Below are 25,228 nucleotides of genomic sequence, written 5' to 3'. Positions count from 1 at the left end.
GCAGCCCAAAGCCCCCCATTGATTAAAGCTGTGAAGTTTCCTGTAACGCAGTACAAGAATCAATAAGTGAATTAGACTCCACTTTTTGCTTCCTCTTGAGCCAGCCGGCCCGTAAACCAGCTGCCCCACATAATGAGCTTGTGGAGAGAGGGCAGGGGAGGGCAGGGTGTTGACTGAGAGACTGAACCAATGGTAACAAAGAAGTTAGTTTGATATACTGTTATGCCAAACTGTCCAAAATATAATGAATACTTGTCCCTCTCGAACGTTAAGCTTGGTCTTTCTGAGTCAGAATGTTGCTGTAATGAAACTTTCAATCTTCACCCAGAAAGACATGCACTTTGGCCTTGTTGATGTAAGGGGAAATGGTCTGATTCACAATGTCTGTAGTAGTTTATTCAAATGATCTTTCATGGGGCTGAGGTCATGGCTCAGTGCATGATGTTCCAAATGAAACTCATCAAAATATGTCTTCATGCACCTGGCTTCATCGTGGAATACAGAAGAACATCCTCCAGACAAGTATCTCTGCAGAAATACTATTTTACACAGCAAGTTTTAACACACTTCTGAATTCTGAATGTGCATCTCAACTGCCTGAATGCATTGTTGACCTTTTCATTTTTAAGACTATTACATTTAAGTAGTTCAAAATCAAGTCTCTTTTGAAACAGTGCTGAAAAGCCTGGATCCACCCAGTCCTCTGGCACACTTCTGATTCAGCCTGTGTGTTAGTGCCATGTTGCGTCCACGGGCTGGCATGACTGACTGTGCTTGTGCCACACTCTTAGCGGGGGTGTGATGTCATATCACAGTGCCGTGCTCTGCTGCCATGAGGGTGCATCTGCTGTTTTAATCCCTGCCATGTCATTCGTGCAGGAACTCGATTGTCACTGTAAGTTAGTCATATTTTTTAAGGCTCACAATTTCTGTGCTGTATGTCATGCATATTAGCATATTTGACAATAAAGCAGACTTTGACTTTGACTTTTGACTTTGACTTTGACAAGTTGTAAGTCAAAAGATGAGCTGTTATACCACTATTACACATTTCACACCATAGTTCCCAAAAACATGTTGCACAAATGCTTGAATGTCGATGATGAAATCTAACATATAGCCCTATAAACAGAGGATTGTGTCTGTAAAACTATATTTTGCTTACATTTTTTTCCTGAAAAGAGAACTGCCGAAGCCATTCAATACACCACTTAAATAATATTAATTTAGGCTACATTTACAAAACAACCCGACTAAACGTAATGACTTTGAAAAGTATCAGATAGAGAAGTGTTCAAATTATTCCCATTCACATAAACCACATCGCATCACTTTTCGGACAGGGACTCACAACAAAATATGTGGTGACTTAATTTTGTAGTTGTTATTGTGAGTGGAAAAAAAGAACTTGTTTTGAAAAAAAAAACAGTTCCCTCAATTTCTAGGTTCCAAAGTAGTACCAGAGTACTGGTGGCAGCGACAAAAAATAGTACATTGCACATATAGTTGTATTAAGTTCATCCTGTCTAGTTGATATCTAATTTAAAATAAATTCTTTTCTTACAGACAGTGTATTGTCGGTGTTCAAATACCTGGCATGTTTCGGCAACAACATCCGTGACACTCTAACGAAGGCGGAAGTATACGCCGAAACATCAGAATCAGAATCAGAATCATCTTTATTGCCAAGTATGTAGAACACACAAGGAATTTGTTTCCGGTAGAACACGCTGCACTAGTATCGTCGTCAAAAAAAAAAAAAAAAAACTGCTAAGATGTCAGGTATTTGAACACCTACAATACACTGTCTGTAAGAAAATAATCTGGTTTAAATTAGTACATAGCACACCTCCCCTCACTTCATCCTCTCTGTCAATTTACTCAGTCAGTTTTCCTGACTTCTCAGTGAGGAGATATAAGCCTCAGCGTGACTGACATTTTGCTAGATGCAAAATTGGCCATGATTTTCTTGTGATCTCTTGAGCAAAAAATGCTAAACCTAGAGGCGAGGGGGCAACAGTGTATCAATACCGATGAGCCTGCAGCTGGTGAACAGGGAACTCTGCAGCATGCTTGTTTGCATCAATCATTTTTTTCAACTGCTCCAACCTTGATGTTATTGCACATATAAATTGTCTATGAAGAGATATTGTTGAAGGTCAACATTACACAGTGATCATACATCCTTCTCTTGCCTCGCTTATCACGTGTCACTTCAAACTAATCCTTCTACCTCCTTTGGTAATCTCCAAACAAAACTGCACCATCCATTGACTGATGTCTTCGGTGTCATACAAGGAAATCTGGATTCAAATGTTGGGTTGTTGTGTAAAAATAAATAAATAGATAAATAACCTGTTCAGTGTAAAACAACACAAATATTTAATAAAAAATTCAAACTGATTTGAACCATTTTTCATTGTCTTTATCCTGAACAGAGTCATGGGCAGTGACTGTAGCGCATCCCTGCTGACTTCGGGCAGAATGCAGACTTTACTCATTAATTGGTCACCAGTCAGTTGCAGGGTGCATTTGAAGAGGAAAATGACCATTCACACACACACTGATCTCATGCTGCCCGCACACAAGCCAGGCGAGTATACCACACAACAACCTCACTGGAACATTACCTTTCCTTTTAACAACACTCAGTAAACAATTGTGAGCTAAGGACACTATTTGTTGAAGCTTAATAAGCATAGTTGTTGCACAATTTCCGTTGTTGATGTATTTTGCATCTTCATAATGAGCCTTAAAGGACAACCGCCGTCACTTTTTTGTTTCCTGACTGACATCAGAAAAACGTTTTATAGCATCTAAAATACCCAAAACACGCAGTATGATATTTTTATTCAAATGCAAAACACCAATAAACATGACTTAAAGTGTCCAAAATCTGCAAAAAATTGAGCTGCGAATTGGGCATTTTCAGAAAGTCCCGCCTCCAGTTCGTGACATCACGCCAAGACGTGTTGCATTGCTGGAGAATCAAAACAATGGCTTCAGATTAGGAGAATATGCTTTCTTGTTACACATCCAATTATGAATATGATTCAAATAGTTCTGAAGAGGAAAGCATACATGTTTGCAATCGATTAAATAATTTATTCCATGCCATTTTGAGGCAACATTGGGGGAAAATAAATTCCTTACATGGAGCTTGGACGCCCTCTTCTGGCTCTTTCTGGTGCAGCACGAGGTTTTCAGACCAAGCAAGCATTGACGTGATGGAAGGACTGCTACAATGTGTCCTTTTTTTGGTCAGGGGCGTTCCTTCAGTGACGTCACGTATGGACTCGTCACCAACTCAAAAACAAGACTTCCGGAATATTCAGCACAAGTCTTAAAACGTAAAATATAGCTATATGCGGTGGAATCTTCAATCCAGAGGCACTCTCCCTGATGACCACGCAATGTTACAGAGGCGTGTCAGCCAGGACAGCCCCACAACATCCAGAGCCTTTAGGAACTCCGGTGGGGCCTTGCCACCAAGGAGCTTTTTAACCACCTCGGTGACTTCAGCCAGAGAGATCAGAGAGCCCACCTCGGAGTCCCCAGACACATCTTCCTCCAAGGAAGGCGTGTTGGTGGAGTTGAGGAGGTCTTCGAAGTACTCTGCCCACCGGTTCACGACGTCTCGAGTCGAGGTCAGCAGCGCCCCATCCTCACTGTACACAGTGTTAGTGGTGCACTGCTTCCCCTTTCGCCAGCTGTCAGCTGTCTCAGGGGTCCCACAGGCTATATAGGCCTGGTAGGACTCCTTCTTCAGCTTTACGGCGTCCCTTACTACTGGTGTCCACCAGCGAGTACGGGGGTTGCCGCCACGACAGGCACCAACCACATTTCGGCCCCAAGTTCGATTGGCCGCCTCAGCAAGGGAGGTACGGAACATGGTCCATTCCGACTCAATGTCCCCCACCTCACCCAGGACATGTATAAAGTTCTCCCGGAGGTAGGATTTGAAACTCCTTCTGCCAGTCTCATCCTCAAACTCTATAACTACAAATTGCTGTTGAAACAATGCTGTGTTTTGCTTTTTCTACTTTCATTTCTTTCATAACTTTGCTGCTGTGAAATGTAAATTTCTCCACTGCGAGACTAATAAAGGCAAATCCAATCCAATCCAAACATATGGTTCCTACCCAAATATTAAAAGTTTCATTTCATACATTTACAGGTTTAGAAAGTATCAAAATTACAAACATTTGTATGTAAACAAATTATTGTTTTCAATACTTTTACATAAGACATAGTTTCCATCCATCCATTTTACAATCCTCTTTATCCTATATAATGATGTCCCTGATGCACCGGTGAAGAGATGCTTTGATCCTCTCCTCTTTCATCTGGAACTGCTTCGTTTAACAAAGAGGGTACAGGAAGTGCTTAAGAATGAATGACTCTCTGTGTCTTTGTGTTGTGGTCTTATGTGTTATTTGTGTATTTTTGTTCTTTTGACTTCAAGATGGCGCAGCCAGAGTGGCAGCCTTTCCAGCAGCTCCTGTATTTTGTTTTTCTACTTCCATTCCTTTCATAACTTTGCTGCTGTGAAATGTGAAATTTCTCCACTGCGTGACTAATAAAGGCAAATACAATCCAATCCTCACATGGGTCGCAGGTGGTACTGTAGGCTATCCCAGCTGTCTTCGGCAGTTCAGGGGGAGACCCTGAATGAGTTGCCAACTAATCTCAAGGCACAAAGAGACAAGGAACCATCCATGCTCAGATTCACACTCAGGGACCATTTATAGCAGGGGTCGGGAACCTTTTTGACTAAGAGAGCCATAAAAGTAAAATATATAGAAATGTTTTTCAGCGAGAGCCACACGCACTCGCGCGCACATACAAACGCTCGCGTGCGCGCACGCACACACACACGCGCACGCGCGGCCACTTTTCAACAAAATATCAGAATGTATTATTTAAAATAACTTTGTGATAGTACTCACCGTTAACATGGATGGTTTTCCGTTCCTCGTGTTTGGTAAAAATCCAGGAAAACGATCGGAATGAAATTCAATTTGCCGGTCCAGAGGCGAAGTTACTGCTAGCTAGCCAGCACACGGCTCGTAAGCTTCCACACTTGCTATCTGCAATCTACTTCTCGCAGAAGTATGTTGATGCTAACGTTAACATCGAGCTTGTTAAAATGTCACTGACATTCGACTATTTCATCGATGGTATTGTTTCATTGCAAATTAGAATCAGAACATTTTCTATCCTCTAATGCTCCGGTCCATTCACGCTCATTTTAAGGGCCGTTTACCTGTGTCAACATGACGGCCACTATCATCCAATCAACGTGGCGCTTTCGGCCATTCTCTGTCAGTGTCATCCAATCAAAATTGCGCTTTCCGCCAACTGCAGCCCCAACGGGAAATGAACCGCGAAAAAAAACGACAATATGTATTATAATATGTAATATTTATCGGCGAGCCATATGCAATCATCAAAAGAGCCATATATGGCTCGCGAGCCATAGGTTCCCGACCCCTGATTTAGAGCGTTCAGTCATCCTACCACGTCTTTTTTTGCAATGTGGGAGGAAACCAGAGTACACAGAAGACATTAATGCAGTTCTGGGGAGAACATGCAAACTCCACACGGGAAAGCCACGGGATTGAAACCGCAGTCTCTGTGCCCTGTGAGGTCGACGCGCTAACCATTGGTACACTGAGCCGCTCTATATCTATTTTATCAAGCAAATAATTATAAATATAAAAAACACATTTCGATTGAAACATGTTTTTTTTTTCTTCAATGTACTTGTTTCCTGATGTTACACACAGTATTATTATTACACACAGTACTAGACCATGGTTGATTCTGATCGGCTCAGAATATTACATTGGTATACATTATTAGATAATGTCCGAAGTATCTCCTGAAAAAAAAAAAATGTGCTCAAAATTATTGTGCACCATATTTTATCTGTCAGGTTCAATAGGCAAAACATCAAAATGACTGTGAGATATATTCAAATCTGAAGAACGGAAATTAGCAAATAAAAAAAAGATGGATTTAGCAAATAAAAAAAAGTGATTTAACAATTCACTTTATTTGGCAATTACAAGACATTTGCTGATTGAGATGCTGAAGAAGACTCAGGGAAGAGACAGAAAGCGCAACAAAGCTTATCAACAGACCATTACAGACACTGCCTTTTGAACCTTGCACTGATAACAATCCAAACAGTCCTTTTTCTCTTTGGGGCGGAGAACATGCCACCTATGATTTCCTGCCAATATTTAAAATGAGGACTCATCAGACCACAGCAAACATCTTCGCCCTGTGTCTTTTCATCTCAGATGAGCATGGGCCCAAATGAGCCGGTGCCATTTCTGGCTGTTGATATATGGCAATGACTTTATTTATGTGGTAGAGTTTTAACTTGCATTTGTATATGTGGCAACGAATTGTGCTAACTGCAAATTGTTTTTTGAATTGTTCCTGAGCCCAAGTGGCAATAATAATAAAGGTTTTCTGATTCTGAATATCCTTTCTACCATGATGCCGTTTTTTTTAATGCAGTATAGCCTGAAGGATTGAAGGGGATAGGCAATCACAATCAAAAAAAAAAAAAGGAGTCCAAGATGGCGCCCGAGTAGGCAGCCGTCAGCAAGTGCTCTGATGAGCCTTGCTTTTTTTGTTGTTTTTGTCTTGTTTTTGTGTGTTCTTTTGTCACTTTGTGTTGTTGTGCGTCATGTGGAACGGATACGGATTGTTTTTCAGCATTTGTGACCACGACATTCATCAAGGAGGAGACTGTGCAGAGCGGTTGCGCCTTTTCGGCAGCATGAATATGCCAGTACTGTTTTTGAATGGGAGGAATGTCGGTGCCATTCGACTGTCATCGCTGGACAGCTCTGGGGCCATTGTGCTTTTTTGCGCCTGCAATGGGCAGCATCTTCACAGCCCCGCTTTGTTCAGTGGAAGGTCGGTGCTGTTGGACAGTCTGCGGCTGGATGGATACATGGCTTGAGGAGTCCGCGATAAGAAGGAAGGAGCGTCAGCGCAGAGCGCCGATGCGTATATGGAACTGTCGCGGGATGGAATTGAAGCTGATTTATGTGGGACAGGAGATGTGAGACAATCTCTTTTCATCAATGGATGCTACAGCTGCATGTTTGCTTTCAACATTTAGCTTGTAGTCGACGTGCACATTCCACCATGATGCCCCTGATCCACTGGTGAAGAGACGCTTTGATCCTCTCCTCTTTCATCTGGAACTGCTTTATGTGACAAAGAGGGTACAGAAAGTGCTTACGAATGAATGTCTCTCTGTGTGTTTGTGTTGTCATGTTATTTGTTATTTAGTTTTTTTTGTTCTTTTGACTTTAAGATGGGTTCCGGTACCAGCCCTCTCGAGAGGGGTTGGACTCTCTTCCACTCTGGAGTTGCCCACGGTGACAGGCGTAGAGCAGGTGTCGGCATACTTATTGCCCCCCGACTCGCCGCCTGTACATTGGGATTCACCCCAGTAGACGAAAGGGTTGCTTCCCTCCGCCTTCAGGTGGGGGGACGGGTTCTGACTGTTGTCTGTGCCTATGCACCAAACAGCAGTTCAGTGTACCCATCCTTTTTGGAGACCTTAGGGGGTGTGCTGGAGAGCGCTCCCCCTGGGGACTCCCTTGTTCTGCTGGGCGATTTCAATGCTCATGTGGGCAATGACAGTGGGACCTGGAAGGGCGTGATTGGGAGGAATGGCCCCCCCGATCAGAACAGGAGTGGTGTCTTGTTATTAGACTTCTGTGCTCAACACGGATTGTCTATAACAAACACTTTATTCAAACATAAGGGTATCCATATGTGCACGTGGCACCAGGACACCCTTGGTCGCAGTTCGATGATTGAATTTATAGTTGTATCATCGGATTTGCGGCCTCATGTTTTGGACACTCGAGTGAAGAGAGGGGCGGAGCTGTCAACTGATCACCACCTGGTGGTGAGTAGACTCCGTTGGTGGGGGAAGATGCCAGTCCGACCTGGAAGACCCAAACGTGTTGTGAGGGTTTGTTGGGAACGTCTGGCAGAATCCCCTGTCAGAAGGAGTTTCAACTCCCACCTCCGGCAGAACTATACACATGTCCCGGGGGAGGTGGGGGACATTGAGTCCGAATGGACCATGTCCTCAAATCAGAGTTGCGGCCGTAAGGTGGTTGGTGCCTGTCGTGGAGGCAATCCCCGTACTCGCTGGTGGACACCAGTAGTAAGGGATGCCGTAAAGCTGAAGAAGGAGTCCTACCGGGCTTATATAGCCTGTGGGACTCCTGAGACAGCTGACACGTATCGACTAGCCAAGCGGAATGCAGCCTCAGTGGTCGCCGAGGCAAAAACACGGGCATGGGAAGAGTTCGGTGAGGCCATGGAAGCCAACTTCCGGACCGCTTCGAGGAAATTCTGGTCCACCATCCGGCGTCTCAGGAGGGGAAAGCAGTGCACCACTAACACTGTGTACAGTGAGGGTGGGGCGCTGCTGACTTCGACTCGAGACGTCGTGAACCGGTGGGCAGAGTACTTCGAATACCTCATCAACTCCACCAACACGCCTTCCTTGGAGGAAGCAGTGTCTGGGGACTCAGAGGTGGGCCCTCCGATCCTTGTGACTGAAGTCACCGAGGTGGTTAAAAAGCTCCTCGGTGGCAAGGCCCCGGGGGTGGATGAGATCCGACCGGAGTTCCTAAAGGCTCTGGATGTTGTGGGGCTGTCCTGGCTGACACGCCTCTGCAACATTGGCCTCTGGATTGGCAGACCGGGGTGGTGGTCCCCCTTTTTAAAAAGGGGGACCGGAGGGTGTGTTCCAACTACAGAGGGATCACACTCCTCAGCCTCCCTGGAAAGGTCTATTCAGGGGTCCTAGAGGGGCGGGTCCGTCGGAAAGTCGAGCCTCAGATTGAGGAGGAACAGTGTGGTTTTCGTCCCAGCCGCGGAACAGTGGACCAGCTCTACACCCTTAGCAGGGTCCTCGAGGGCGCATGGGAATTCGCCCAACCACTCTACATGTGTTTTGTGGACTTGGAGAAAGCATTTGACCGTGTCCCTCGTGGAGTTCTGTGGAGGGTACTTCGGGAGTATGGGGTACAGGAGCGGCTGATACGGGCCGTTCGGTCCCTATATGACCGATGTCAGAGTCTGGTTCGTATTGCCGGCAGTAAGTCGGAATCGTTTCCAGTGAGGGTTGGGCTCCGCCAAGGCTGCCCTTTGTCACCGATTCTGTTCATAACCTTTATGGACAGAATTTCTAGGCGCAGCCGAAGCGTTGAAGGTTTCCGTTTTGGTGGCCTCAGTATAGCATCTCTGCTTTTTGCAGATGATGTTGTACTGTTGGGGCCTTCAAGTGGAGCTCTCCAACTCTCGCTGGAGCGTTTCGCAGCCGAATGTGAAGCGGTTGGGATGAGAATCAGCACCTCCAAATCTGAGACAATGGTTCTCAGTCGGAAAAGGGTGGAGTGCCCTCTCCGGGTCGGGGAGGAGATTTTGCCTCAAGTGGAGGAGTTTAAGTATCTGGGTGTCTTGTTCACGAGTGAGGGTGAAAGGGATCGAGAGGTCGACAGGCGGATCGGTGCGGCGTCTGCCGTGATGCGGACTTTGTACCGATCTGTCGTGGTGAAGAAGGAGCTGAGCCAAAAAGCAAAGCTCTCAATCTACCGGTCGATCTACGTCCCAACCCTCATCTATGGTCACGAGCTATGGGTTGTGTCCGAAAGAACGAGATCTCGGATGCAAGCGGCCGAAATGAGCTTTCTCCGTCGGGTGTCCGGGCTCTCCCTTAGAGATAAGGTGAGAAGCTCCGTCATCCGGGAGGGGCTCAAAGTCGAGCCGCTTCTCCTCCACATCGAGAGGAGCCAGATGAGGTGGCTCGGGCATCTGATTAGGATGCCCCCGGGACGTCTCCCTCATGAGGTGTTCCGGGCATGCCCCACTGGCAGGAGACCCCGGGGACGACCCAGAACACGCTGGAGAGAAAATGTCTCCCAGCTGGCATGGGAACGCCTCGGGATCCGCCAGGACGAGCTGGAAAAAGTGGCTGGGGAGAGGGAAGTCTGGGCTTCCCTACTGAAGCTGCTGCCCCCGCGACCCGACCCCGGATAAGCGGCAGAAGATGGATGGATGGATGGATGGATGGATGGATGGATGGACTTCAAGATGGCGCCGCGAGAGTGGCTGCCTTTCCAGCAGCTCATTTATTTTGTTTTTCTCCTTTCATTCCTTTCATAACTTTGCTGCTGTGAAATGTAAATTTCTCCACTGCGAGACTAATAAAGGCAAATCCAATCCAATCAATATCAGTTTTAGCCTAGCCCCTTAGATGCAAAGGTTTCTCCAGATTCTATAAATTATTTGGTGATATTATGGACGGCAGATGGTGAAATCTCTAAAGTCCTTGCAATTGTATGTTGATGAACATTGTTCTTCCACAATTTGTTCATGCATTTGTTTACAAAGTGGTGAACCCATCCTTGCTTGAGAGCAACAGAACCTTTTGGGGATGATCCTTTTATATCCTGTCATGACACTCACTTGTTTTCAATTCCAAACATGTTCACTTGTACACCGCAAGCAAAGACCCCAGGCTCCACTTTGATAACTTCATTGAATATTCTTTTACGTGCAGGTTGTGAGAAGTTAAGCTATGCATCTAAGAAAGTTTACGAGAGATCTGATCACGGTTTGGCCTTGGTTTTTGACCATGGCTTGAAAGTGAAAGATCTTTACTCAGCTGAGCTGCCAATTCTTGGGTAAAGACTTTCTGTTGCTATTTCTCATTGGTTGTTATAAATAGAAACAGCTCATCTGTTTTGTCTTCAGTAAACCTAACCTAAAGTCTGGTAGTCAAGTGACAGCCCTGTTAGCATGCAGACTTAACAGTGCAGAGGTCGTGTGTTCAATACCCACTCCAGCCTCCCTGTGTGGAGTTTGCATGTTACTACCTAGGCCAGGGGTGGGCAAACTTTTTGACTCGCGGGCCGCATTGGGTTCTAAAATTTGACAGAGGGGCCGGGCCAGGAGCACTTGGAGGGAGTGTTTGGGCCGGAAATACTAAACCTAAAGCATTAAAGGACAACCGATGCCTCCGGACAAGTTATGTCCATAATTTATAAAATCACTTCAAATGACTTCGACTGAGCGTATTTTACAAAGATTCCACAGCATATAGCTATAGTTTACGTTCTAAGACTTGCGCTGAATATTCACGAAGTCTTGTTTTCGAGTTGATGACGATCCCCATGTGACGTCACGTTTGGACCGCCCCTGACCGAGAAAGCGACACACAATGCATTTTGAGTACTTTGTTTGGTCTGAAAACTTCGTGTTGAGCCGTGTTGATGGCGAAATTAGAAGGAAAACACATAAATAACGCCATGGTGAATCCTTGTGTGTTGCACCAAGACAACTATTTGATATTCGCTGACATAAATTCCCAGCTGACAAATCAGCCCATTTCCAAGGAGCTTGGGCGCAATCTTCTGCATTTTCTGGGTGCTATATTGCTGTCATTGACGGCTCGAATTGATATGGGAGGACTCCTTGAATCAATTGCAAACATTTATGCTTTCCTCTTCAGAACTATTTGAATCATATTCATAACTGGATGAGTGACCTTGAGCGTTTTGAAAGGCGCTTACAAATGAAATGTATTATTATTATTAACAAGAAAACATCTCCTCCGAATCTGAAGCCATTGTTTTGATTCTCGAGCAAGGCAAGACGTCTTGGCGTGACATCACGAACATGGGGGTGGGACCTTCTGAAACTGGCCATTTCCGGATTCATTTTGAAGTCATTTTTATTGGTGTTTTTCATTTAACTAAAAATATCAGCCTGCCTGTTTTGGGTATTTTAGATGCTATAAAACGTTTTTCTGATGTCAGTGGGGAACACAAAAAAATGGTGCCGGTTGTCCTTTAAATGTAGTTTTGTCTCAAGGAATATGGCGTTTACATACTATTTCGCAGATACTTGGAGGAGGAAATGGAAATACAGTAAAGTCTCGTTATATCGATATACAAGGGAGTCCGAAAAAATATCGATATAACCGGGACTATCGATATATCCGACCCTGTTTGCATGTAATTTTCTCCGTGCGTGCATAGAAATAGTATCGATATAACCGGGACTATCGATATATCTGATATCGATATAACGAGACTTTACTGTAGATTAAAATAACATATGCACCGTGATTCATCAAGATTGCGTCTGTTTTTAATAAGTTTTCATTGAAGGGGCAAAGTTAAAGAAATCAACATTTATCGAAAAATGGAATCGCTTTCAAAATTCAAAACATATTATTCCACAACGAAATATTCAAGCTCAATAATACCTACTTGTGTTAAATTCCGCCAAATCATAGATGGTTTGTCCTGACCGCGCGCTCAACAAACTCTCCACTGACACCCTCGCCTTCACGCGCAAACAATATACGTGTAACGTCGCCGAGCACACAGACATAGGCTACCAGCAGTGAAATTTGCATACTCGGCACGGCAGCCAATCAGAAGCCTGCTTCTTTCTTCCGGACTTTCGCAAGCGTTATAAAGTCGTGCAATTTCATATCATTTTCCAAAATAGATGCACAGAACCTCAGCCCAGAAGAAAGATTCAAAAGAAGCTAACAACATATGTGACGCTACAAAACGTAAATTTACATTAAACCGTGACTGTAAAGTGTACGTGAGACTAATGAAAGGGGCTTAGTGGCTCGTAGGAAGCAATGCAAACGTTGCATTGTGCACCGCAATCGACTACTGCAGCAAAATCTAGCCATGCACATTTACCGTAAATTAAGCAAGGTAGCATTTGTAGTCGGTACATTCATGATTAAAAAAAAACTATAAACTTTGTGACAATGTCTTTTAATGTGATTAGTTGTCTCATTGTGCTTCAAGTTGTGAAAAATGGGGCAGGCAACTTTTCGGTAATCTACCCTGTTTTCTGCTAACTTTTTGTCATGAGTTTCAGACACTGTTTTTACTATAATTTGGGCAGGTTCGGCGGGCCGGATTAAAAAGCCTAACGGGCCGTATGTGGCCCGCGGGCCGTAGTTTGCCCATGGCTGACCTAGGCCCTCCGATTTCCTTCCACATTCCAAAAACATGCATGGCAGGCTGATTAAACACTCCAAAATCTCCATAGGTCTGAGTGTGAGGGCGAATGGTTGTTTGTTTCTTTGTGCCCAGCGATTGGCTGGTAACCGGTAAGGGTGTCTCCCTCCTACTACCCGAAAACAGCTAGGATAGGCCCCAGGACCCCTCGTGACCCTAGTGAGGAAAAAGCGGTACGGAAAATAAATGAACAACATTACACAGCGGAAGTGCCAGACCTGATCTTTGAACACAGACTCCCACAACTTTGAGGCAAATGTGCCCATTTCTCGGGGGTTGTATGTTTAATCAACGATCACAATTATGTATGTACAGCATGTTTTCTTGTTTTTTCTTGTCTCTTTTCTCTGTTTTCCCTTGTCAGTTTATGTGCATAGAAGCTATGTTTACTCTCAGTATGTGAGCACACAAGATTGTGAAGCAATATCAATTTATTGGGCTTGTATCATGCAATAATTAAGCTTTCAAATAATTCCCCCCATGTATTTATTTTTCCATGTTTATACAGTATGTACATCTGCTTGTGTCTTGTGTGAGGAAGCCCTTACTCATTACCCTGAAGAATTTGCATGCGTATGCATAGTTCTTTGTTTTTTTATATATATATTATTATATCTTCTTCTTTCTTCTTTTCCTTTCGGCTTTTCCCTTCAGGGGTCGTCACAGCGAATCAATGTCGTCCATCTATCCCGGTTTTGTGCATCCTCTTCTCTCACACCAGCTACCTTCATGTCCTCTTTGACCACATCCATAAACCTCCTCTTCGGTCTTCCTCTCGGTCTCCTGCCTGGCAGTTCAAGGCTCAGCATCCTTCTGCCGATATAGTCACTCTCTCTCCTCTGGACATGTCCAAACCATCTCAGTCTGGCCTCTCTGACTTTCTCTCCAAAGCCTCTAATATGAGTTGTCCCTCTAATGTACTCATTCCTGATCCTATCCAACCTGGTCACTCCCAAAGAAAACCTCAACATCTTCAGCTCTGCTACCTCCAGCTCTGCTTCCTGTCTTTTCTTCAGTGGCACTGTCTCCAGTCCAAACATCATGGCTGGTCTCACCACTTTTTTATAGACTTTTCCTTTCATCCTAGCTGAAACCCTTCTATCACACATCACACCTGACATTTTTCTCCAGCCGCTCCAGCCTGCCTGGACACGCTTCTTCACCTCTTTTCCACACTCTCCATTGATCTGGACAGTTGACCCCAAGTACTTAAAATCCACCACCTTTTTTATATCTTCTCCCTGTAGCATCACTCTTGCACTTGGAGCCCTCTCATTCACACACATATATTCCGACTTGCTGCGATTGATCTTCATTCCTCTCATTTCCAGGGCATATCTCCACATCTCTAGTTTCTCCGCCACCTGCTCCCCGTTCTAGCTACAGATCACAATGTCATCTGCAAACATCATGGTCCAAGGAGATTCTTGTCTGACATCGTCTGTCAGTCTGTCCATCATCCTGATGGAGTCCCACCTCCACCTTGAATTCCTCTGTCACACCGACAGCACACCTCACAACTGTCTTACAGTCATGATACATGTCTTGCACCGCTCTGACATGCATCGTGCAATACCATAGCCCTTCTCTGGGCACCCTGTCGTACGATTTCTCCAGATCTACAAGGACACAATGCAATTCCTTCTGACCTTCTCTGTACTTCTCTATCAGCATTCTTAAAGCAAACACTGCATCTGTTGTACTCTTTGTTTGGCATGAAGCCATACTGCTGCTCACAAATGCTCACTTCTGCTCTTAGTCTTGCTTCAACTACTCTTTCCCAGAGTTTCATTGTATGGCTCATCAAATTTATTCCTCTGTAGTTAGTACAACTCTGCATATCTCCTTTGTTCTTAAAAATGGGCACGAGTACACATCGTCTCCATTCTTCAGGCATCTGTTCACCATCTAAGATCTTGTTGAATAACCCAGTCAGGAACACCACCGCCACCTCTCCGAGACACTTCCATACCTCGATTGGTAAATCAGCAGGCCCGAGTGCCTTTCCCCCCTTCATCCTCTTCAGCGCCCTCCTCACTTCATCCTTGCTAATGTTTGCTACGTCTTGGTCCACAACAGTCACGTCTTCTACTCTTTGTTCCTTCTCATTTTCCTCATTCATCAATTCTTCAAAGTACTCTTTCCATCACACAATTGGGACCTGTTAAGACATTGCGATCTCTACCCTTAATTACCCGAACCTGCTGCAGGTCCTTCCCATCTTTGTCTCTCTGTCTCGCCAGCCTGTAAAGATCAGTCTCGCCTTCCTTGCTGTCCAGCCGAGCATACAAGTCATCATAGGCCTCTTGTTTGGCCTTTGCCACCTTTACTTTAACCGTGCGCTACATCTCCTTGGACTGCTGTCTACTCTCGTCCGTCCTCTCAGTGTCCCACTTCTTCTTTGCTCACCTCTTTCTCTGTATACACTCCTGCACCTCCCCATTCAACCACCAAGTCTCCTTATCTACCTTTCTTCCACTTGATACACCAAGTACTGTCCGACCTGTGTCTCTGATTATGTTAGCTGTAGTTTGCCAGTCATCTGGAAGGACCACTTTTCCACCCAGTGCGTGTCTTACCTCCTTCCTAAATGTCATGCAACACTCTTCCTTTTTCAACTTCCACCATTTTGTCCTCACTTCAGCCTTTGGTTTCTTCATCTTCCTCACTGCCAGCGTCATCCTACACACCACCAACCTATGCTGTCTGGCTACACTCTTACCAACCACTACTTTGCAGTCACTGATTTCCTTTAGATGGCGCCGTTGACACAAAATGTAGTCTACCTGTGTACTTCTGCCTCCACTCTTATAGGTCACCCTATGTTCCTGTCTCTTCTGAAAGAAAGTATTCACAATAGCCATTTGCATTCTCTTAGCAAAGTCAACCACCATCTGTCCTTCAGCGTTCCTCATCTGGAGTCCAAACCTGCCCATCACCTCCTCATCATCTTTGTTTCCTGCGCCAACATCTCCATTGAAGTCTCCACCAATTACAACCCTCTCACTTCTCGGGATGTTCTGTATGACTTCATCAAAGTCCAATCAAAATTTCTCCTCCGCCAGCTCACATCCTACTTGTGGGGCATACCCACAAACAACATTGAACATCACGCCTTTTAATTTATAGCTTCAGATTCATCATTCTATCTGATACTCTTTTTACTTTTAAGAAACTCCTCTTTTAAGATAACCCCAACTCCATTTCTCTTTCTGTCTTCACCATGATAGAACAACTTAAACCCTGACCCAAAGCTTCTAGCCTTGCTCCCTGTCCACTTGGTCTCCTGGACACACAGTATGTCTACCTTCCTTCTCTGCATCATGTCAACCAGCTCTCTTCCTTTACCTGTCATTGTTCCTACATTCAAAGTTCCTACTCTTAGTTCTATACTCTTGGCATTCCATTTCTCTCTTTTCCTCCGGGCACACCCCCCTCCTCTCCTTCTTCGACCAACAGTAGTCAATTTTCCACTGGCACCCTGAAGGTCAACAGTACCAATGGCGGCCGTTGTTAACCCGGGCCTCGACCGAACCGGTATGGGATTCAGAGGTTTGATTCGCATATTTGTTTTGCCAAAATGTTTTACGTCGGATGCCCTTCCTGACACAACCCTCTGTATTTATCTGGGTTTGGGAACGGCACAATAATACACTGGCTTGTGCCCCCTTGTGGCTACATTATACTATTATATACTATTTATAATTATATACCGTAAAACCACACATTTTAATCTCGGGTAGCTTTATATGTACCTTCACATATTTTTTTTGGATGCCAATTATTTATTTATTTTTATTTGTCGGATATCAGATTTTTAAGATATTAAAATGTTTGTTTTTTTTAACATGAAAAAGCTGTGCCTGTGCTCACATGGATTAAAACACAGATTCAGCCATCCGGTCTCTATACTGCTTGTGGTCATTAAGGTGACCTAAAGACTTGCCCAGCTTACCTGCGGGGTGAACGGCATATAATACTGTCAAAAAAATGTTCTCTCAATCAGCAAGTTTTTGGTTTTTGTGAAGGGTTTGGCTTCACCTGTGCATTCAACACCACAAAATATTTTAATATTTTTCACATCAAATAACTTTGCAAGAGATCACATTCCTGTCACAGTTTAAGATAGACAAGAACGTTAAGTGAAGACCACAGACGATTCGGTGGGATGGGCAGCAGTTTTGCTTCAGTTTAACCTGTTCATTTTCCAAAGCAGTTTAAAAGATGGTATTGAACTGACGCTATTGTGTCAAAATTATAGCTGGCATATAGCAATATATGCGATTGGGCCAAAGGAGAAGACATGTGTGTCATTTGTATGCAGGCTTTACGACTCCTTAAACTTTCAATCTCTCCAATTGCGATTCCCTTGCACACACTTGACAGACGAGAAACGAGCGGCCTGGAATACCAAGTAGCAATGCATGTTCATATTAGCACGCATTGTATAGCCAATGTATCTCCGCACGCACACTCACATGTGCTAAGATACATACACACACACAAACACACACCCATGCACTCACACGGATCATCTACAACCTCTCGCCACTTACGCACAATCACACACTTCTCCACACAGACATTCATTACCCAACCAGTTGTCACTCACAAACACACATTAACATTCATGCTCACACTGAGCTCCCCTCTCAGATAATCACTCGAATGCACAAACATACATCCATTCGCACGTAAACAGATGCAAATTCCTCCTTCAATCTCACAAAGGCATAGAGCTATCATAAACATTACCTATTCAAACATGAAAAAAAGAAGAATGACTCCTATAGATACATGGAAATGCACATATTTGTGTTAATCTCGGACACACTGTGCCGTTCGCGTGTTTTTGTATCGGGCGTTCAAACACATCCATGCAAACAGACATGCATTCTGCTAAATGATTTACTTCCTCCTCCTTACTGATCCTTATGAATAATACAGCATTCTCAGGGGAACTTTTTGCTTCACATAAATACGAATTTAGATAGAAAATTACATTATTAATCTGAAATTTGTGGCTTGGTTTGTTTGTGTGTGCAGATTTTGTGCAGTCTTCGATATTGATTTTTACAACTGCTACTAGTTGCACGTAGTGTGGCCGCAATTTTTCCATCAGCGGTTGTGGTCACGAGTGTAGTATTCTGTCCTAAAAGTGGTGGAACTCACCCTGGCAGTATTGGCGGTGATTTTTGTCGGACAATACAAATCCCTGATGTCAGATTAGAACAGTAGCTGTATATATAATTTTGGAATGGAAAGAAGTAGTTGTAGTATTTATGTCATGTGCGTGTTTTTTATTTTACTTTATGTCAACTGTTGTGTTAATCGCTTTGTTACAGCTGCAGTGGAAGTGCTATATAAATCAGGATTTATTGTATTGCATTATATTATTTGTGAGGGCAATGATAGCGGATGCAGTTGGGGATGCATTAGCAGCAGTGGTAGCATTTGTTATGCTTAGTGCAAGGTGCCGTTGCAATGAAAAATAGATGTGGTAAGCGTCACTACTCATAACGGTCGTAATAATGGTGACTTGTAGTCATGAGCGTCTCGTTAGTAAGAGCAATGCACATGGTGGTAATATGTTGTTAACATAGCATGATAGTCCTGTAGGTGTTTTAGTGGGCATAACGTTGCGATTGTAGTATAATAGTGAGATGAGCGAATGGGAGTAGCGGTTCGAATATGGTAATAGTAATAGTTATAGTCTTACTAGTTGGCACGAATGGCAGGATGAGTTGGTGCAGTAAAAATAGCGATGGTTATATTGTTAGATAGATGGAACTGGCTGTCCTATTTTTATTCATGCTATCGACATGGTTATTAAACTGACAATAGTAATACTTTTTAATTGCGGGAGAAGAAGTCGTAGTTGAAGTCATACGATTGAAAGTGATTTAGAATTTCCCTCAAAATTTAAGAGTAAGACAACCTTTATTTGTCTTGCAATGGAGACATTCTTTACAGCAGCAAAGTTATGTTATAAGGAAAACAGAAGAACAAAAATTATAGTATCCTACAATCTTTTGCAAAAACCAAGAAAGTGTTGCATTTCAGAAGCCAACATTTTTCAAGAGACAGACACACACACACACACACACACACACACACACACACACACACACACACACACACACACACACACACACACACACACACACACACACACGAACACTCACACACACTTTTGAAGTGAGTACCCAGAGATTCATTTGCGTTATCACTTCTTATGGATGCATTTCATCACCAAGCCTCTTAAATGCACTTCAGTTAGTGTAACAGTATTGTGCTTGACATCTCCAAACACAAATACTCAACAGCGTTACAGGACTAGCTAAGCCAAATATTATTATAATATTATTATCAGAGGCTTATGCCATTAACTATTAGCTACCACTTATATGTGACGGCATTGCACCTCCGCTTGGTGAAATGATTGTGACTGATCTTATATATATCTTATATATAGTTGTTATTTGACTGCCAGGTCAAGGTGAGTCTATGGCTCTGGGACTGGCTGCCAACTTACTGGTTGTTGTTGTTTTCTCTGTCAAATAGCCTCAACCTTTCTTTGCGGATCGGGTGCCTAACTAAAGATCATGGTGGAAAGCAGTCTCCAAGGTCCTGATTAACCGATTTGAGATCTGCTGAGACAGTTTACCATAATCTACTAGTGCAGACCTACTTGCAGTTTCTTATAAATGCACTCAAGCTAATTGTTTTCTTCTTGGCCATCAATGTGAGTTTTATGTGCTGCGTTGAAAGAGAATGAGAGAAGCTGCTTTGATTGGCTGCAAATCAGTGCGGATGTGTTCCTGCCCACAACAATGCAAACATACCTTTTTTTTTTAATTCGTGGACACTTTTGAGCTAGCTTCTGTAGCTGAGGATCGGACAGCCAGGGTCCCCGCCTTTGGACTTTGTACCAATCTGTCATGGTGAAGAAGGAGCTGGGCCAAAGGGGAAGCTCTCAATTTACCGGTCGATCAACGTCCCAACCGTCATCTATAGTCGCAAGATATGGGTCGTGACCGAAAGAACGAGATTCCTGATACAAGCGGAAGAAATGAGCCTTCTCTGTCCTCGCTCTCCCTTGGAGATAAGGTGAGAAGCTTGGTCATCTGGGAGGGGCTCAGACTCGAGCCACTTCTCCTCCAGATCGAGAGGAGCCAGGTGAGGTGGCTCGGACATCTGATCACAATGCCTCCGCCTCCCTGGTGAGTGTTTGTTCTGGGCATGCCCCACTGGCAGAAGACTCCAGAGACAACCCGGGACATGCTGGAGAGACTATGTCACCCAGCGGGCCTGGGAACGCCTCGGGATTCGCCAGGAAGAGCTGGAAGAAGTGGCTGGGGAGAAGGAAGTCTGGGCTTCCCTACTGAAGCTGCTAATCCTAGCAACCTGCGGCAGAAGATGGATGGGTGAACACTTTTGAATACTTTTGAATACTAATGGTCTAACCAGCCGCAGTGATAGAGCTCACAATGCTACACTTGCTCAGGGAATGAAAATATCACTCCAACTGTTGATATTCTTTTTGTGTTACCAATTTAGCTACGAAGCAGGACAATTCATAGTGCAGAAGTTGTCAATTACTGAAACATTACAAATAAATCTGTCGTGGCAATATAGTCATACTGTTGCCACAATGCTCCTCGCTATCTTCATAGTCCAAGCCGTGACAAAAGTGAATACTTTGCAGTGGTGCAACAGAAAAGATAGTAAATTGTTGTTTTTCTCTCACTTCGAAGAACAAGTGTTACGTGATATATAAATGTCCTCCCTATTCTTTTTTGTTTGTTTGTTTGTTTTTTGCTTGTTGAAAAGTGATGATCTCTCTCTCTCTCTTTATGTCTCACACACACACACACACACACACACACACACACACACACACACACACACACACACACACACGCTTCCATCAATTTCCAAGTGCAAATGATGTTAACAGATGGTGAGAAAAGGCTGCAGGGACATTCGTCCACATTAACCAGAAGTGAAACTGATTTTATTGTTATGTATTTATTTTATTGTTGAGGCCAGTAAATCATTATGCCGCTCAAAAAAGAGCCACTGACTATTTGCTGTCTAATGTAGTACAAGGAAAACCTCTGATGTGAGTCCTCTCATTTAATAGGTGCGATTCATTTCAGGAAAGGCAAGATTAGACAAAATTCTTCTGAAATTGCATCTCTGGTGCGCAATCCGGTTAATAAAACATCCTTGACGTCTGTGTAAGCTCTCAGTCGTACAGGAGGGGTCCATCGATGAAAAGGTTTCTTCAGCCGTCATCTGTACTTCTTTGAAGGTGTCGGACGTTTCGCTTCTAATCCAAGAAACTTCGACTGCAAACTAAAGTCTTACTGGTAGTTTAGGCCCTATATATATATATATATATCTCGTTATATATATTCAATATATATATATATATATATATATATATATATAGACTATGTATATATATATATATATATATATATATATAATATATATCGTTATATATATATTCAAGGGCGTATAAAAAATATATCGATATAACCGGGACTATCGATATATCCGACCCGGTGCCGGACTGCTATGATAGGTCCCTGCTCTCAGGAGAGCAGGGACCTATCATAGCAGAGTCTACCAGTCAGACTTTAGTTTGCTGACAAAGTTTCTTGGATTAGAAGTGAAACATCCTTGACTTCTTCTCATCTCTAATTGGTCCTCAACTAATATTGCAGTGTGCTGTTATTTGGAGCTTTCTTCCCTTTGGATGATTTAGATGAAGAAATCCATTTGTGTGTGTGGCCTAACCACTCAAGGACCTCAGTAAAGAACCTGTCACAGAAATATCTCTCTATGTGCCTCACATGAGTGCTGTTCGACTTTTATGAATGCCAGTCATTTTTAACGATAAAACCACTGTGCTCTGTGTTAAAATTGCACACGCAGTCAAATAAAACAGAGAGATATTTCACACATTGTCTTCCTACTGGTGCATCAGACCCACAGTGATAGATGTAAAAGTCACAACACAATGAAAAAGCACATCTATATATTTTAATGCTTGGTTTCATTCGAACATTTCAAAGATATATTTAATTTTTTTTTTGCAATTGTCTAGGTGGTAACATGCATCCTTTCGCATGAAAATTATTTCATATTCCAATTTTATGGAAAATTTATTTTCATTGAAATTCATCTAACAGTGGCAAAACAACAAAGAAACAGTATCAGTGGTGCCTCTTTTCTTGTCAGCCAAATAAATCAACAAATATCCATCCATCCATTTTCTGATCCGCTTCTCCCCACTAGGGTCGCCGCAACCCAAAAATAAAGATGATGAGCAAAGTTGTAGTCTCGATTGATAATGCAAAGTACAGGCACTCGGGATTGTGCTCATTTGTGCATGGTGGAAAAGGTATTCTCTGACATTGCTTTTTTATTTTCCCTCCTCCCCCTCTGCTGGTTGCTTGTGTGTTTCACACTCCTAAGTGAACAAGCCTGTCCTTGCCAACCTTCACTTTTGTACAGATGACGGCTGAAGAAACCTTCTCATCGATGTCCTTGCCAATATGAGTTTTAAATCCCAGTTTAATATTAAAAAGTCACAAGCTCATGCTGCCAACTTAGTATCCATATTTTTTTCAAAAACTTCCAGCTCAAGAGTTGGTGGTGAGAATGCCACTTGGACATGAAAACTCATTAATTGCCATCCCTGTCAGTTACAAATCATGTTTGGTAAATCCGAGTCATCACCGCCACTGGATTGAATCAGAATCAGAATCAGAAAGGCTTTAATAGTCCCACAATGAGGGTGGTGGGGGTGGAGGGTCAAAAGATAAAAACAAAGTATTCTATGCACAAAAATGACTGGAGACTGAAATATGCAACTGCACAGAAAAAAGAACTATACACAGTGCAAAGGATAAAAATACAGACCCCACAAAGTGAATTTTACAGTTTGTGGATAGCGACTGCGATACAGTATGCTGATCAATTGTCTTTCACGTTTTCTTTTTTTCAGTTTTACTGATTTTGTTTTGAGAATACTAAAATTGAGATGACTAAAAGTTTTGTACTGAAGTTGAGCGTGAGTCACCCTTTCCTTCGCGCCTTTGTTCTCATTCACGGTTATTAAATGCATTCGCAATTTACTTGTTACTAGGCCTATTTCTACCACTACAGCGTGCAGTCGGCTAGCTACCTACGCTTATATCTGCAAAAAACACCACCCCTAAATGGCACAATTTAGAGAACAACGTTCAATAAAATTATTTCAATTGAGAGATGAGGAGATAACGCTATGGACAAGGCCGCTGGAAATTTAAGCTCATGAGGTAACTGGGGGTCACATTAAAATGACTTAGTGGGATGCATTGCAGCCATCGGAGGGTTCCAGTGGATAATCAGAATTTTCGTCCCTCAAACATTTCGGAATGTGCGAGCATGAAGCATCCATTTTTACCAGGGCGTGGCTCTATGCTATCAGAGGACACGCCCATGCAGAGCCTTTGAAAGCAAAGACAGTAACTCAATTTTGTACCCTCAGTTTAAATCCTGTTGTGAACACCCTTGCATCGAGTTCTGTTGTAGGTCGTCTGAACAAAACACCAGATAAAGATAACCTCTTGTAGAGCACAAGAGTAAATTGAAAGAAGTTGTCAAACTTTTACACATATGCATATATGCACTCACACAATTTCACACACATTTACACATACACAAACAAAACAATGCACGACCACTGAGTAAAAATGTAGCTCGGGGTTGTAGGGTGCCTTATTAAGAGACACAAAGCCTTTGGCAGGTGCTCCCTCGCCCATCTTTGTCTTTCCCACTCTGTGCTGTTTATTTGTTCCACACAGAAGAAAGTCTGCTCTATTTTGGCCTTTAGGTGGAACAAAGAGTGTAATGCACAACAACAGTGCTGCCACTGCAGCCTGGCGAAGAAAGGACAGGTGCTCCATGGATAGGAATACTGAAAGCAACTTCTACCCTCATTTTGTTCGAGGACACCACAGCCACGCGTGTGCGTGTGTTTGTGTGTGTGTGTATGTTCGTGTGTATAGATACCCCCACACATGTTGGAAATTGTAAACGTGTAATTCGCTTTTAAGTCACTGTACTCAATCCAAACTAGTAAACTCTTGAAAAGTGTCAAGGACAAGGCCAAAAGTGTATTTAAACTCTCATTTTATGGTCAAAATAATTTACTCCAAAAGCTTTCCACTTTGTTATTATTCAGAATTTTTATTTTTAGATATCAAAAAATACAATAATTTTTTTGAATATGGTTTGAACTGTTTGTTTAGTTGTGAATTGTAGTCAAAATTGACGCTTAGGATCTGTAATGTGGACCAGAATGATATTGCTGCCATTAGTGCCTGATCAATATGGGCTAATACACCATAACCCAATACTTTGTCAATATTTGTTTTTTTCACTATGCATTTGTGTTTCTGAGCGAGTGTATGTGCGCGAGTGTATGTGCGCGCGACTGTGGGTGCGTATGTTTGTGCGTGAAGAGAGGGCCGCTTGCCAGCTGTGCAATCTGTTCAGTAATCTCAGGTCTGGTTTGTACACACACTGCACAATCTGCTCCAGTAAAAACTGTCCACACACACACGCACGCACGTGACACAACACACACACACACACACACACACACATGCACACAGTTACATTGGATTGGATTGGATTGGATTTGCCTTTATTAGTCTCGCAGTGGAGAAATTTAAATTTCACAGCAGCAAAGTTATGAAAGGAATGAAAGTAGAAAAACAAAATACATGAGCTGCTGGAAAGGCAGCCACTCTCGCGGCGCCTTCTTGAAGTCAAAAGAACAAAAAAAAATCGATTAGGTTTAAAAGCACAATATAAAAACATGCATGTAGTTCAGTTGTTAAATTAGAATAAAAATGCTGCAAATCACTATTTTCCTTTATACTTTTGATATTTGTGTTGTGACTCTCCAAGTCCACCTGAAGCATTATCGAGATCACTGCTGCCCGCACACTATAACTCGGGAGGCACTAACCCGATCTTTCTGATTCACAATAACTTTTATCAGTGCCATTTCGCTTTTCTTTCCCTACCGCCAATTTTGATGTGAGACCCTGTTTGTT

General features: G+C 43.2%; 1 protein-coding gene across 5 annotated transcripts in view; it reads left to right on the top strand.

Moving 5' to 3' along the window:
- The window catches only part of myt1b (myelin transcription factor 1b), a 106,872-nt gene that overhangs the window by 20,059 nt on the left and 61,585 nt on the right, over nt 1-25,228 (top strand). Inside the window, exon 2 of one of the 5 annotated variants that reach the window (XM_089002483.1) lies at nt 2,439-2,593. The exons of the other annotated variants lie outside the window; for them this stretch is intronic. The gene's annotated coding sequence lies outside the window, so the exon portion shown is untranslated. The remainder of the gene's footprint in view (nt 1-2,438; nt 2,594-25,228) is intronic. 5 annotated transcript variants of the gene reach the window in all.

This window comes from Hippocampus bargibanti, linkage group LG01, assembly GCF_051943395.1.
Source record: "Hippocampus bargibanti isolate YZ-2025 linkage group LG01, ASM5194339v1, whole genome shotgun sequence".
Taxonomy (NCBI): Eukaryota; Metazoa; Chordata; class Actinopteri; order Syngnathiformes; family Syngnathidae; genus Hippocampus; species Hippocampus bargibanti.
This window is presented reverse-complemented; position numbering and strand designations above follow the sequence as displayed.